The sequence below is a fragment of the Neoarius graeffei genome, chromosome 12 (assembly GCF_027579695.1).
Source record: "Neoarius graeffei isolate fNeoGra1 chromosome 12, fNeoGra1.pri, whole genome shotgun sequence".
NCBI classification, from domain to species: Eukaryota; Metazoa; Chordata; class Actinopteri; order Siluriformes; family Ariidae; genus Neoarius; species Neoarius graeffei.
In genome coordinates this window covers 77,111,966-77,128,454 of record NC_083580.1, presented here as the reverse complement: position 1 = coordinate 77,128,454, position 16,489 = coordinate 77,111,966, and the positions used below count along the sequence as shown (strand labels likewise).

At 42.6% G+C, this 16,489-nt stretch overlaps 1 protein-coding gene across 2 annotated transcripts in view; it reads right to left on the bottom strand.

Moving 5' to 3' along the window:
* Positions 1-12,930, bottom strand: part of amot (angiomotin) — a 45,448-nt gene extending 32,518 nt beyond the window's left edge. The window contains exon 1 of one of the 2 annotated variants that reach the window (XM_060936450.1): positions 12,676-12,930. The gene's annotated coding sequence lies outside the window, so the exon portion shown is untranslated. Of the gene's footprint in view, positions 1-9,200; positions 9,309-12,675 lie in introns of those variants that run through there. The other variant, XM_060936451.1, reaches the window with a different exon arrangement.
* Positions 12,931-16,489: the final 3,559 nt, after the last annotated feature.

Here is a 16,489-nt window from a genome sequence, read left to right as displayed (position 1 = left end):
TGGCGGCGCCCATGGGCGTGACTAAGCTGTGCTATGCATGTGATTTGCACTTTGATTGTTATTTAGCAAGATACACCATGTTGAATACATCGAAAATCAGTCTCACTAAAAGTTTTATAAATATTTAGTGGGAATATTTAATTGATTGGCTTACAAAAACATTTACACAAATTTAATTTTCGTTTAAAAAAAAAAAAAGATGATAAATGAAGTTCATTTGTATAACCAATAATTTGTTTTGTGTCCAAGATGTTAAATGTCTTCTTAAATTCATGCTCATAATATCCTAATGCCCTCCAAAACAGACAAAGCCCCTTAAGTTCCACCCACCTGTTGAAAAAAGTAGGCAAACATAAAGGCAGGTGACACACAGATGCCGAGCTCAGATAAGAAAACGAGCACCTGGCTTAATTCTTAAACACCCAGGAGTCTCTCCAAATTCATATTCTCATTAACTGGCCTTGCTCACTCACACTGAAGGGATACTTGGCAGAGCTGACAACAATGCGGTCACTGGGGACAGGTGTTAGCCAGCGCTGGCGTACGCTCAAGCGATCAGAAGAGAAAGGGCCACACAGGCAGAGGGAATGAAGGAGAGCCAGAAGCTTTAGAGGGGTGCCAAAAGCTTGGGACACATTCTGCCAGACAAGTCCAAAAGGCAGAGGAACAACGGCCATGCTACTTCCTCTGGAAAACCCATGACGATAAATCAAGCGTGACAAGGGTTTTAAACAGTGTTAGGTTGTAAAGAAAGATCCTGTGTTTAAGTTAAAGTACCAATAAATGAGGAAATAAGAATTAGTCCTGCCATGGTGGACACGATGCAAATGATAATTACTCTAATAAAATTACATAATAATAACCATAATTTTATTTGCAGTGCAAAAACAGTATATACTGCGTGTTTGCGCATTTAACAATTATTCACTAAAGGTGAAGTGAATATCGGTCAATAATAAGGCCCACTTTACACGGTCTGAAACAAAAATGCAAAAGTCCGTTTTCGTTCTCACTTTTTTCCACGTCGACACGACCGTTTTCAAGGAGGAAATCTGCGTCTATACGGTGACGCGTAAATGTGTGGAATTCAATTGGATGTGCATGCCAGGCGGCTAGGTGGTGCTGTGAAAGACCTCCGCTATGTCTGCACGCATGCGCAACGTCTTCCGTCTTGTCTGATCTGCACATCTGCGCCGCAAAAACTTTGACTACTCTGGCTATGGTAAGTAAGAAAGTAAGTAAAAAAGTAAGAGCGTACTATACCCGCCTCTGTTCATTAACGGTATATGTGCAGATTCGGTATAGATGTTCAAAGGACTCCTGGACGTTTATTAAAGCTGCCAGAGCAGCTTGAACGTCCGTTGGATCGATGTAATCAGACATGCTCTTACTTTTTTACTTACTTTCTTACTTCCCGGGCTGGCATGTACAATATATGACATATGTATGACGTAAACGCGTACCCGACGTGAGCAGATCCGAGCAGAGTTTCGCGTATTGGGTAGTTTAGACGGATATGCAACGGGGGCTGTTTTTAACTTATCCGCTCTGGAAGGCGTTTTCAATTTTTTCCGTTTTTCAGCCTCGGAAACGCCGTCCCCGTGTAGACGAAAGGCACTTCTGATAAAATATTTAGTCGTTTTTACCTGACAGCGTCCTCGTGTAAACGGGCCCTAAGAAACGAAGTCAAGGTGATCATTCATCGATATTCACAGAGCCTGAGTCGGATAATTGTTTTAAATATAAATACACAGGTGATTATCTCATCTCATCTCATTATCTCTAGCCGCTTTATCCTGTTCTACAGGGTTGCAGGCAAGCTGGAGCCTATCCCAGCTGACTACGGGCGAAAGGCGGGGTACACCCTGGACAAGTCACCAGGTCATCACAGGGCTGACACAGACACAGACAACCATTCACACTCACATTCACACCTACGGTCAATTTAGAGTCACCAGTTAACCTAACCTGCATGTCTTTGGACTGTGGGGGAAACCGGAGCACCCGGAGGAAACCCACGCAGACACGGGGAGAACATGCAAACTCCGCACAGAAAGGCCCTCGCCGGCCATGGGGCTCGAACCCGGACCTTCTTGCTGTGAGGCGACAGCGCTAACCACTACACCACCGTGCTGCCCCACACAGGTGATTATTTTTTTTAAAATCATATTAAAAATTATTTCAATCTTCGAAAGCAGCATGCAAACGTAATAACGGCGCAGCGCAGACTTGTATCACTTCTCTATGCCGACTCACATAAAATACTTTGTTTTGAAATCAGTAAAATAAATCACAATTCCACTTTACCTTTGAATAGTTTTAGACTAAACTTCGGAGCATCTTTAGTGCTTTTATTTAGGAATAAGGTATTAGGCAGAGACCCGTCCACCCGTAAATTTGACGGGTGATTGCCGATTTCAACGGGCAAGTATACACACAGACGGATACTGAAACGGACGATAATGCCGAAAATTTTCGCACATGAATACTCCCACATGTCGTCCGATAAATCCAGTTATGTTCCGCCCACACACGGACTGGCCATCGGGAGTAGCGGGAGTTTTCCCGGTGGGCTGGTGGTTCAGTGTGGGCCGGCGGAGAAAAAAAAAAAAAAAACAGTTGCGCGCTGGCCTTTAATATGATAAGCAATGTTAACAGTTTCTTTAACAAACTGTTAACATTGCTTATTACAGTTGCGCGCTGGCCTTTAATATGATAAGCAATGTTAACAGTTTGTTAAAGAAACTGTTAACATTGCTTATCATATTAAAGGCCAGCGCGCAACTGTTTTTTTTTTTTTTTTTTTTCTCCGCTGGCCCACACTGAACCACCGGCCCACTGGGAAAACTCCCGCTACTCCCGATGGCCAGTCCGTGTGTGGTTCCGCCATCATTTACAAATCGTAAGAAACACAGTTTAATACGAAAAATACTGAAAACTTGAAATGAAAAATCAGAATATTTCATCGTTTCCGCCATTTTGGCCCGCACTGAATCTTGTAACATGCGGACTGAATAAATCGCGAATTCTGATTGGTCGAAAATTGCCAAACACCCTGTGTTGTAGTTTCCTCTTTCTTGGCGGGAGAACCGCATTTTTTTTTGCTGACTCACTCTTCTGGATCAAGATGAATCCCAACAAACGCCCCAAATTGAATGTGACAAAAACTGATTCGTTTTTCCACAAAAAGACAGAAAAGGTATGTGTGATACATTGATTAACAAGGGGGTTTCATTGGGGTATGGTAAAATAGAATACTGTTGGGGTTTTTTTTTTATTAAATACTGTAACTAGATCAAAAGATTATATACAATTCATTGTTGTTTATTTTCTTTTCACTTTTGTTACCAAATCAAACACCATACATACATCTGATACATTCAGGAGTGAAACTGAAAAAAATACAAAGTAAAAATATGCAATATTTCTGATCAAAAATTACACGCCATTTCACCCTGAAAATGTCCTAGAATGCAGGAAATGAAGTCTAAATTTCAAAAATTTTCTGGGGGGGCATGCCCCCAGACCCCCCTAGAGGGACTTCGCGCCTGCAGCGCTCGTCTTCGCACCTGCGGCGCTTATCAGGATTATATAAAATATTATTTTTGACTGGTAAATTTCTTTTTCTGCCTAATACCCTATTTAGGAACAGCATTTTCTTTCATCATTTGTAATTTTTCCTGACTTAGTGACAAAGCGATTGGCCGCCATTTTGCCAAGTCGCTTGAGGTGATTATCGAGAAATAGTCAGAATTTTCAACCAATCAGCATGTGCGATTTTCTATAATCACCTCTGTACTTATACTAATTTATTATATTATGTGGACACGAGTGCTTTACTGGAAAATAGGCCATTCATATTTTTCATACGAGCTCCATTTGGGACATGGAGAACCAAAACCGTGACACAAATCTACGTGACTCATGAGGAAATCAATGAATTGTTTTGATAAATTTGGGGACTTTTTGTTTGCAAATGTGTCGATATAATAAAAAGAAAATCACATGTTAGCTTTAAGATATGAACTTTATCTCATCGTGTTGAAAAACTCGCATTTTTCATACGAAATACATCACGGAACTGAGTGAGACATTTAAATAATATCGGTGGGCGTTGAGTGGTCTATCAGATATATTCCATTCAGCGAGCATGATACTGAACGAGTCAAAGATGAGTAGCTGAATGGAATATATCAGATATACCACGAAAAAAAAGCCAGCCAACATTATTATTATTATTATTATTATACATACACACTCTTCATATTAGCATTCTCAAAGGCCAACGCGAGCTTACCCGCAACTCTGTGCCATTAGCGCAGCAGTACAGTTACCTTCCAGCCAGTGTAATGTTAGCGAAGGCCAACGCTAGTGCAGTCAAGTTGATTATTATTATCATCATTATCCCTGTTAATTTACTGAGTTACTTTTAAAATCAACATCGACAACTACATACAGCGGAGCGACCTTGCAGCCAATATTCTCTCAAAATCTTCCACTTTTAACGGAGCAAACCTGGCAGCCATGTTTGTTGACAAACTGCCACAGTTGCTCGCTAGCGCGGAAGGTTTACATCTCTGACGTGTCTCTTTTCCAGTTTTTCAATGTCCGTTGGTATGTTTTTCTCTTGTAAATATACGTGAAGAATATATAATGCAGTTTTGGTAGCCAGGCGACACGGTCGTGTAGTGGTTAGTGCTGTCGCCTCACAGCAAGAAGGTCCGGGTTCGAGCCCCGTGGCCGGCGAGGGCCTTTCTGTGCGGAGTTTGCAGGTTCTCCCCGTGTCCGCGTGGGTTTCCTCCGGGTGCTCCGGTTTCCCCCACAGTCCAAAGACATGCAGGTTAGGTTAACTGGTGACTCTAAATTGACCGTAGGTGTGAATGTGAGTGTGAATGGTTGTCTGTGTCTATGTGTCAGCCCTGTGATGACCTGGCGACTTGTCCAGGGTGTACCCCGCCTTTCGCCCGTAGTCAGCTGGGATAGGCTCCAGCTTGCCTGCGACCCTGTAGAACAGGATAAAGCGGCTACAGATAATGAGATGAGATGAGTTTTGGTAGCCTTTCGGGTGTTCAGCGCGTCTTCAGTTTTCAGTTTATTTACTCAGTGCTTAATTATAGCATCGCTAATCCTAGCAGTAGCACTGGATTAGCCTCGTCTTCTTTCTTTCCCAGTGGACAAAGAAATGCTCCTGCGCATGCACAGCAGAAAAGTTTTGTCACTGGATATTCGCGTGAGCTCGGACGCGTGACGTCGCGTTGTCTTGACAGTGTGCAATATTGTAACAGTATTGCATGCTCATTCTCCATTGCGGAGAGTGACATAATACATGGAGGATATACGATATGCTAACAATATTGCATGCTATCAATAAATTCATTAGAAGGGAATAGAACACGTTTTTATTCCATGGAAAAAGCGTCCTGTATGTATAATAATTCCCGATATTTCACGCCGATGACATCAGTCCCAGTGTTTTCCCGCTGACTAGACGCGTGTTGTCAAAATGGTGAGGTTCAAAATTAAAATTCTTTTGATTAACTTGTGTTTGGGTTTTTTTGTGGATGTGTCAATATAATATAAAAACATGACATGGTGTCACGAAGATATGAAGCTTATCTTCTCGTGTTGAAAAATATATCACTCATTCGCAGAATATACATTCATCACTCGGAGATAAACTTCATATCTCCGTGCCACTGTGTAATTAATATATATTATGAGAGAGAGAGAGAGAGAGAGAGAGAAGCCACTTCACAACCAGACTTCTGTTCATAATAAATTATGTTCGTTTATGATTTATTTCGATGTTTAATTCTAATTGCCCAGACCACAACCTGGATTTAGTAAAGGTCCAGTACGTTCTGAATGGAGACCGAAGTTGTGTAAATATTTACTCTTTGTGCACAAGTTTCCCAGGGCCCCCATGCCGACAGTGTTTATTCTAGTAATACAGCAGGAATGTGGTCCAGTGTAGGCTCAGTTCTGGAGCTGGCACTCAGTCAAAGGCCCCTGAATAACATCACCTGACAGTGCAGTCCCTTTCTGGAGACAGACACTGCAGACACCACATCCTGATCTGAGATCACAGGACTGGCTTGTTTCAGAAAGATTGAAAATATCACAGCCTTGTTGTATGGCATGTAGACAGTCATCCTAAGAAAGTGCTTCCTCACCAAATCCACTTCTACAAATATACGGTTGTACAGTACATCGTGCTGCTTTGAGCTGGCCTTGCGGTGCAGCGTGTTTGCATCTGGTTACTATACTATAGGAAGTCGAAATAATAAACGCAAACAATATACTTCTACGATAATCCTGCAAGAGTGTCCCAAGACTTGTAAAGCGAATCACTGTTCACATGGAGAATGATCCAACACAGCTGTTATAGTTTGGTAGAGTTTACTCGTATGCAGGTAATAATCTCACAAGGCCAGAATAACAAGGACACATATCTGGACACGGTCTTTTAACGACCTGGTAGATAATTGTAGCAGAAACGATCCCAAACAATACAATGCCCTCTGAAACCCACCCCAATTTCCTGTAGTTGGTCCAATTCTGGCATCCGGAAGAGTGATAACATCACGGGCTAGTCACATCTTGCAAAATACTTCAATTTTGAATGTAATCAGTTCTCAGCATGTTTGACAGACGCATGCTTGGCGACTTTTCATTCAGCAGATGTTCACAAGTCACCCTTTTTCAGTTGCTGCCCCCATTTTGAACTCCACGATTACAATTACAAAAAGTGCCGGATTGACTTCGTATTTTGAAACTTACTTTGTTCCTTACTACAGTCTCACTGGTATTTCCAGGCGTATATTCTCATGTGTTTAGACATCAGGTCCGGCCCTGCAAGACTAACCTGGCTAACCTGATCTATTCAGCCAACTTCAGGCCAAAATAGTTTCCTATTTATAATCAATACACAGCAGTCTTTGATTTCACACTGTACACGACCGGCTTGTCTCGTCTCGTCTCATCTCATCTCATTATCTCTAGCCGCTTTATCCTGTTCTACAGGGTCGCAGGCAAGCTGGAGCCTATCCCAGCTGACTACGGGTGAAAGGCGGGGTACACCCTGGACAAGTCGCCAGGTCATCACAGGGCTGACACATAGACACAGACAACCATTCACACTCACATTCACACCTACGCTCAATTTAGAGTCACCAGTTAACCTAACCTGCATGTCTTTGGACTGTGGGGGAAACCGGAGCACCCGGAGGAAACCCACGCGGACACGGGGAGAACATGCAAACTCCGCACAGAAAGGCCCTCGCCGGCCACGGGGCTCGAACCCAGGACCTTCTTGCTGTGAGGCGACAGCGCTAACCACTACACCACCGTGCCGCCCGCGATCAGCTTGTATTCCTTCAAATGTATAAATCAGAACAGGACTGCTGCTTAGTCATATGAAAACTTTAACATGCTAAATATGAACACGGCTACAGTACGTGCAATAAATAACCGAAGCCGCGTTATTCAATCATGGATATTTTAGATTAACATTCTGGACTCCAGTACACTTGGGCAACTTTTTGTGTTGAGGAAAAGTGCTCTTGCGTAGCACGATGGTGAAAAATCGTGCTGCATGTATGAGAAGGTTTTTACTGAAACAGCTGATGACGACATTGAGAGCAGAATTTACTCAGTAACTACTATTCACATTCGGTAATTAAGCGAGAACCAGACCTGTTATTAACCCAAATATTCTGGTATAAATTGAAACGTGCACGTCATCATGCTCGAATTCCATGCACAGTTAGCGATCACACCAGACTAAGTCCAACTGACCTGTACCCGAGCCCACCTCTTCAAGCAGGCCAGGGCACGGTACACAGTGATCACACTGATCAAACGAAATGGACTTTGGAGGGGTCAAACATGCTCTGGCCTGCTACGGATCACCTAGTGAGAGTACACCCTTAAAGGAGAACTGAAGTCATTTTTAAACTTGCTTTATTTCTTAACTAACGTGTTATTCAATTACGTTTTCGGTTTTAGTAACCTTATATCGTGACTCATATTGGCAACTAATTGCAATTAAATATTATACTTATCGGCCTATTCGGTTTTTAGCCGTGTTGAATTTAGTTCGTTTGGTCCACGGCAGGCATCGCTTATCCGCGCGATCTTCACGAGACTTGCGCGAGACTTCGAAACGTGAAGTGTCAGCCAGGTGTCAGTGCTGCCATTTTGAAAACTGTTTTCCAAACGAAATATTGCACAAAAACGAGTTTAAATGACGCCTACTTTTTTCAAACTTTCCTGATTGCTATGAAAACAAAGAAAACTTCCGGCTTGATTACGTCAGCATTCGAAAGAGGGCGCGCGCGTCTTTTGACAATGTTGGCAGACGTCGGTCACTTTGATTTCCGCTGTACGTTTTACTTCCGTCCTACGATGTCTCGCACAGGTCTCAACGAATCTCGTTTACGGCCGTCGCTTCGACATATGGACTGATATATTACAGAGCATATTTCAAACACTCATAACTTGCTATAGCAGCGACAAAACGGCGATCAGAAATGCATTCCGATATTTAATAAAATGAGAAATAGAATTTTGATGATAAAACATTTGCCTTCAGTTCTCCTTTAAAGGGATCCTCTCATGGATTGATTTTCAAAATTATTTTATGCAAAATTAGTCATAGATTTCAAAAAACAAACTTTCATTTTCAGAGACCAAATAGTTTTCTACCTGACATCATCACATACGTCACTACTACAGGAAGCCTATTCGGTATTCTAAAAAAAAATCTATGACTAATTTTACATAAAATAAGTTTCCAAATCAGTCCACTGGAGGACCCTTTTAATGTACGATTCAATCCAAACCATTACAACAGGGAAGCCAAAGCCATGGCCTAAAGGTTAAAGAAGCAGCTTTGTGACCAAAAGGTTGCCGGTTTGATTCCCTGGACCAGCAGAAATGGCTGAAGTGCCCTTGAGCAAGGTACCTAACCCCCAACTGCTCCCCAGGCTGCTCTGGGTGTGTTGTACATCGCTCTGGATAAGCTCGTCTGCTAAATGCCTGTAATGTAATGCTACCAATTGGAAATATTTTTGGTCTCCCTCCAAAAGAACGAACACAGAGTGAAGACATTGTCCCAACTCTATCCAAAGACTTAATTCCACCATTTTATTCTGTAATCAATCAATGCAACTCTGTAAAAGAGGTTTCCTAGAACTCACCCTTCAGTTCCTCTTCTCACTGTTTACAGTCAGATGCCTCAAGTTGAAGTGTTTTCTCTCTCTCTCTCTCTCACCAGCGATGTATCACCTCTCACCGTCTCTTTTTCCCCTAATAGTAGTAAAACGATGCACTTTGCCTCTGGCATCAACGGCAAAAATATCCATCGTTAAGGAGCCGCAAGGCCACATTCCTCGAGCTCTGACACAACAACCTCCTGACAGCCGAACGCAGAGAGGGATGGGAGACGAGCGTGACCTTACAGAGCCTTTGCCGAGGCAGAGAAAAAACCTTGTGATGTGAGAAACATTCACAAGCTTCACTATTCACAGGATGTGTTTACATAACAGTGGAGCATCTGTGGAGCCTTCTAAGGGTTTACAGGATGCCGGAGGCACACTGTCCTGACGCACAGAAAACTCCAGATTTTTTTGTTACTGAAGTAAATAAAAGGAAGAGTTTACAGTGCATGCATAAAAAGCTATACAATAACAGAAAAGGAGTAAGTACGAGGAAGAACGAAGAAACACATTGGTAGGAACAAAGCAGGAAATTCAACATTCCAATCTGGAAAGGTCTGGCACTGGGAGCGTGGAGAAAGTGTAAAGCACAGCCTCCCTCGGTGTCCATTACTCCCAGCTCAGGGAGATTCTCACAGTGCCAGACTGAAAAGTAGGCCAAGAAACTTTGACACATCTGCTTACACTTTTTCTCGTCCTCCTTCCAGTTCCATGTTCATCGCTCTAACTTTTCTCCTTCAAAATCCAAAATGTTCCCCTTTGCTGCGCTCTGCGCCTGGAATTCACAGTGATTGATTTCAGGAGATTGTGTTCCATTAAACGAGGGACTTGAGAGAAAGTACTTGCTGAGGAAAGGCAAAAGGACAGCATGATGCATCAGCGATCAGCTCTAGTTTTACTTCTAAGGCCCTACCAACTATTTTGGAATGTGAAAGTTTGCTAAATGGACTGCATCATAGAAAAGAAACAGACAAATCAAATCAAAATCAATCGACAAACATGTTCAGGCTAAACCTGCCTCACAGGAACTTTATGATATGAGGAACTTTGTAAACCTGTGGCATTGTGAAAGAAAGAAAATCTAGAATGAATCATAAAAAGAGAGAGAAAAAAAATCCCTCCATTTCTTCTCCCCTTCCTTCACCAACTCCAACAAGGTCTCTATATTGTGGTTTTCTCCCCCCGCAAGCCTCTGATACAAACCCAAGTATTCGGAAACACAGCGCTTTTCCCCGATCTGCCTCTTAGCCCCTCTCAACCCCCTCCTTCCACTCCTTCATCCAAAGCTTTAATGGAAAGCATGTGGTGGAGAGATGAGATTGCTGCTTCGTCTCTGTCACTAAAACCATGCACCAGCTTCTCGTTCCTTTTCCCTGTCGTCCTTAAACAAAAAAACAAAACTATCTAAGAAAGCACAATTTATGACCGGTGATGGTCGAGTCGGACAGATCTGCACCAGTCATTGCTGATGATGCATTCTTGCTACAGAACTAGTTAAAAACCAACAAACCTAGAAGCAACTGAACCTGTTTTGGCTGGGTCACTATGATAATTGGAAAGGTATGCATGCTCGGTGACAAGATTGAGCTTGTCAACCACATAATGAATCAACAAAAGACCTCTAAATCTTCTGCCAGGTTTATTCCAGGATGATGAATCTCCAGACAAAGCTTAATCTGAGTCCAGGGCTACCTTTTTTTTTTTTTTTTTTTTTAAACTCCACATCACCATTAAGACCAACCTTTAATTGTAGAGTCTAGCATGCATCATGATACATCCTGCTTGGGACGTGATTAATACGAAAGGTGCTGAAACTCATCCCTGTGATTGTGTCTGGAAAACGGTGACACATTCCACCCCAGAGGTCTGTCTGCACCGGGTACAGGCTGAGCCGAGTGCACATTGGATTGCGTGGTGTTTATAAAATACAGAACGAGTGCATATGAGCGCTCTAGAAGACCTTTCCCTTTCCCAAGGATAATGTTTTACATCACAGGTATGCAAGTGATGGCATGGCAGGTAAAGCCAAAGTGAGCACAACAGTCAGAGAGATCATCGTTTGGACTAATCCCTGGGATTATTCCATTCAGAGCAGTGCATAGTTTGGAATTATGTGGCTTCGTAGGCATACAGGTCTATAAAGAAAGATTCCCATTCAGACACTTTTAAGTGGCTTTGAATCTCGTCTATAGAACACAGCTTCATTGTAAAATCTTCAATAGAGAGTCCAGAGTACAGGCTATTGGAGTCGCAGAAGGCTCAGTTGGGGAAGGGGGAGAAGAAAAAAAAAAAAAGAAGCATTTGGGTGATTTCTAGACTGAGTCAGCAGGCAGAACTTTGGCCTCGTGCAAGAAAGAGGAGGGAGATTGGTGGCAGAGAGAGAGAGATGGAAAAAGAGCTGGATGGATAGAAAGAGAGAGAGAGAGAGAGAGCTGACATTCTTGCACTCTGAGTCAACGCCACTAGGTACTTTTCTGGCGGACATTGACTGCCTCCACCACTAAACAAAGCCCCAGTACACACAGGAAGGAGAAGACTGCACTGATTGTGCTTTGAGCATTCCTTGTAACACTAGAACCTACTTACAGTTAAAATGAGGAACTGCACAGCCATGAATTTCACCCAATAAAACAGTCATAAAGCAGCAGCAGCAGCAGCGCCGCCACTTTAGACCTGTTCTTCCACACAATCTTCATGAGAAGCGCTCAGGCTTTCCAGACATTCCGGAAATTCAAAAAAAACTTAATCTCTTGCTTTGATTTCCAATAACACATGACTGCATTTCTGGCCTGCACTGCATAACGGTGCGAGCCAATCTGTCTTATCTGCACACACACACACACACACACAGTTTCTCAACAAAGTGTGGTGACATCCATCAATAGCTCCTCTGATTGTTTCTGCAAACCTGTTAATTACTGAACGGAAATCTCGTCATCGAAGCATTCTGAAAATGCAAGAGTACTTCGGGTCAAACCTACTGACCTTGATGCACGTTTTCTCAGACCAACCAGGAAATCAGCCACGTCTCTTAATCAGAGATGGATCAAAGAACAAGACAAGAACAAGGTTCTTTGATAGGTTTGTACCGGTATTTTGATACTCATTCAGAATAATAATTCCAAACTGCAGATGTTTGAAACAGGCTACTGGAGCTGAGTGATGAGTGGAAGAGCTACTCTACTCTATATTGTATTGGACAGCTTGAGATCTTCGTGATCTGTTGAACCATACAATGTCCCTTTGAGGAACACAGACATGCTGGACTTTTTCTTCTGACATTCCAAAAGCATGCTGTATTCTGCATTATGTTTGTTTGTTTGTTTGTTTGTTTGTTTTTCTAAAGAGAATCCAAGTCTACTCCCAGGTCTTATCATCTTCCAAGCTCTAAAACTCTTTTAAAGTATGCTATCTAAATGAATTCTCTAAGAAGCCACTGTGTATGAGTGCAGTTTACCTTCCTCCAGCCTTCCTGAGCACCAGGTTGAGGTTTCTGCTCTGTCTCAGCTGGCGCCGGGTCAAAGCTCCCATAGAAAAGACTAAAATTTGAGATGCTTTTTTTTTTTCTTCTTACAAAAACATCAAAAACTTTCACTCGGATAAAATGTTGCGTTCTAGGATTCCTTGTAGCGACCCGCGCACTTTCATCCACATCTCATTCTCAGTGGACTAAAACATTCACAGGGTCTTGTTTCACTTTAACTCTTGAAGAAGGGAATGAGCTCAGCCCCCTCTCCTCTCCTCTCCCTCCTCTCCACCAAAAACGAGTCTCAGAGCTGCCATACTAAGCCCCGCCCATCTCCCACGGGTCCCCTTTGCTAGTAAGTTTTTTCAGGACACGCCCACATAGGATTCCGCTGATTTCTGATTGGCTGTCTGTAACGTCGCTCTAACATGAAAGATTAAAAAAAGACAAAAGGCTTTTTTTTGTGTGTGTGTGTGTGTGTGTGTGTGGGAGCTTTTCATCAATCAGAATGGGTGTTTTTTTTAAAACAGATTACAGTATTACAATACAAAACCATTAGAATAATTAGTAAAGCCGAAAGCAATAAATAAACTAATAAACAAATAAATAAAACCATGGAAAGCCTTAGCAAATTACAGTATATTGTTTCTTTTTTCTTATTCTTTTTTTTCAGAGAAAGTGTAAACTCCTTAACAGCTACAGATATATAATTGCATAGATCTGTGTATCTGTGTTTATAAATGAAAGTATACACACCGAAAACTTTCTAGCAAGCTACTGTTGTTATTATAAAGCCTTCATCAGGGTTAAAAAAAAAATGTTGGTGGGTCAAAGACTAATAAAATGTTACGGGTTTTAAGAGGAAATTCTTTACCAGTGGGATTATTATTATTATTATTATTATTATGGGGGAAGTTGGCCGGCGAGGGCCTTTCTGTGCGGAGTTTGCATGTTCTCCCCGTGTCCGCGTGGGTTTCCTCCGGGTGCTCCGGTTTCCCCCACAGTCCAAAGACATGCAGGTTAGGTTAACTGGTGACTCTAAATTGACCGTAGGTGTGAATGTGAGTGTGAATGGTTGTCTGTGTCTATGTGTCAGCCCTGTGATGACCTGGCGACTTGTCCAGGGTGTACCCCGCCTTTCACCCGTAGTCAGCTGGGATAGGCTCCAGCTTGCCTGCGACCCTGTAGAACAGGATAAGCAGCTACAGATAATGGATGGATGGGTAGATATGGGGGAAGTTATGGCCTAATGTTTAGAGAAGCAGCTTTGGGACTAAAAGGTTGCTGGTTTGATTCCCTGGACCAGCAGGAATGGCTGAAGTACCCTTGAGCAGGGCATCTAACCCCAGACTGCTCTGGGTATGTTGTCTGTTGATAAGAGTGTCTGCTAAATGCCTGTAAGGTGATCAGGCCAATCCAAAAGTAATAAGAAATTGTGCAATCATCTAACCCTAGATTAGTACCTATACAATAGGACTAACCTATAATAGATTCCTTATTTAATTTTTCATCTCATCTCATTATCTCTAGCCGCTTTATCCTGTTCTACAGGGTCGCGGGCAAGCTGGAGCCTATCCCAGCTGACTACGGGCGAAAGGCGGGGTACACCCTGGACAAGTCGCCAGGTCATCACAGGGCTGACACATAGACACAGACAACCATTCACACTCACATTCACACCTACGCTCAATTTAGAGTCACCAGTTAACCTAATCTGCATGTCTTTGGACTGTGGGGGAAACCGGAGCACCCGGAGGAAACCCACGCGGACACGGGGAGAACATGCAAACTCCGCACAGAAAGGCCCTCGCCGGCCACGGGGCTCGAACCCGGACCTTCTTGCTGTGAGGCAACAGCGCTAACCACTACACCACCGTACCGCCTGGGACAGTTTGTATTCCCATAAATTAATTTCAACCAATCAGGTTTTAGATTCCATCAGAAGTTTGATGTTGCTCCTTAGAGTAACCTACATCCTTTGTAGCCATGAGGATGGACACTGCAGTAAGGTCTGTACAGTTCAATATTTTATCAACCAAAACTTAAAAGTATTTTCTACTTCGCCTGCACCTCCATTCTATGGTGTAATGTACACTGGTGAATTGGGGATTTGTTCAGAATTAAAGTCTGTAGCCTCGAGTGACCAGATATAGTATTATTTATTAAACTTAAATTCTGGGGAAAAACATTTCAGGATTTTTTTTTAAATGCCCAGATGGGGAGAGCTGGGACAGTTCATCATGTTACAGGTTTTTTCTTGTGGTTTACAAATATAAAATTGTTTAAAAATGTGTGTTAAAAATGTAGGCGTGTCCCTGCTTGAGGATGAAGCTTAATTAATTCCTTCTTGAGAATGGAACTGTTTTGTCGAGTCAGGTTTTGGGTAAACTGACATTTTTCTACCGCTGTACCAGCATTGTGTGTTCAGACAGTTCATATGGAACAAGTTTTGATAATAAAAATTAAACATGTAGGATTAAGCTAGGGATTTTATTTTTGTCCCATGTCTCTCAACATAATGCCCCATGTCTCCCCTCAATGTCTCAAAAATTAATGAGAGAAAAAGTGAATCCTGAAGGCCAGGATATGTGACAAGCTGAGAAACTAATGTTGTGGGAAGAGGTTATAATAAACACTCTCTAATGTAATATGAATGTGACACGACCTGCAAAGAATTTCACCCAAGCTACAAAAGCTGAAAACTTGTCCCAGGTCTCCCCGACAGACTTTCAATGGGGTTAAGGTCAGGACTTTGTGGTACGTAGTTAATTCATGTGTGAAAATGATTCCTCATGCTTCCTGAACCACTCTCACAATCTGAGCCCTAATTTTATTCCTGTGTCATCAGGGAAGAAAAAAACCCATCGATGTGACGATAACTTGGTCATTCAGTGCACTCAGGTCGTCAGCTGACTTCATCTTATTGTCCCATAACGGTGTTGAGTCTCGACCTGACCAGCTGAAGCAACCCCAGATCATCACACTGCCTCCAGAAGCTTGTACAGTGGACACTATGCATGATAAGCACATCGCTTCATGAGCTTTCCTTCTTACCCAGACACGCCCATCTCTCAGGAATCTGGACTCATCAGCTGTTTAGTCCTAATCCTGTGAGTTCTCGTCACATTGTGTGTGGAAACAATTCGACTTCACCAAGTGTTTCAGTGATCTCTGATCATGGTCAGTCAAGATTTTTTCCAACCATGTTTCTTCTGTGAAGTTGCTGGTTCATCACTATCCTTCCAGGTTTTAATAAGTTCTTAACCCAATTCCAGTCATTTCAGTAATCTTCTTAGTTGTTTTCTTTGCTTGATGCAGGCCAATAATTTGACCTTCTGAAACACAATAACATCTTTTCCACAACTACAGGATACGTCTTCCAACATGGTTGTTTAAGAAATGAGAATCTACTCACTGCATCAGTCCAGGTTAAAAGAATTGTTACCAATCCATTGACTGTGCTGATTTAAATCCAAATAGTGACTTTTTTTTGTCAAGCTGTGTATAAAGATGACTGTTTTTTTCTTTTGCTGAGACTGATTTCATTATATTTATCCTTTACTATATTTACAATGGGGCGGCACGGTGGTGTAGTGGTTAGCGCTGTCGCCTCACAGCAAGAAGGTCCGGGTTCGAGCCCCGTGGCCGGCGAGGGCCTTTCTGTGCGGAGTTTGCATGTTCTCCCCGTGTCCGCGTGGGTTTCCTCCGGGTGCTCCAGTTTCCCCCACAGTCCAAAGACATGCAGGTTAGGTTAACTGGTGACTCTAAATTGAGCGTAGGTGTGAATGTGAGTGTGAATGGTTGT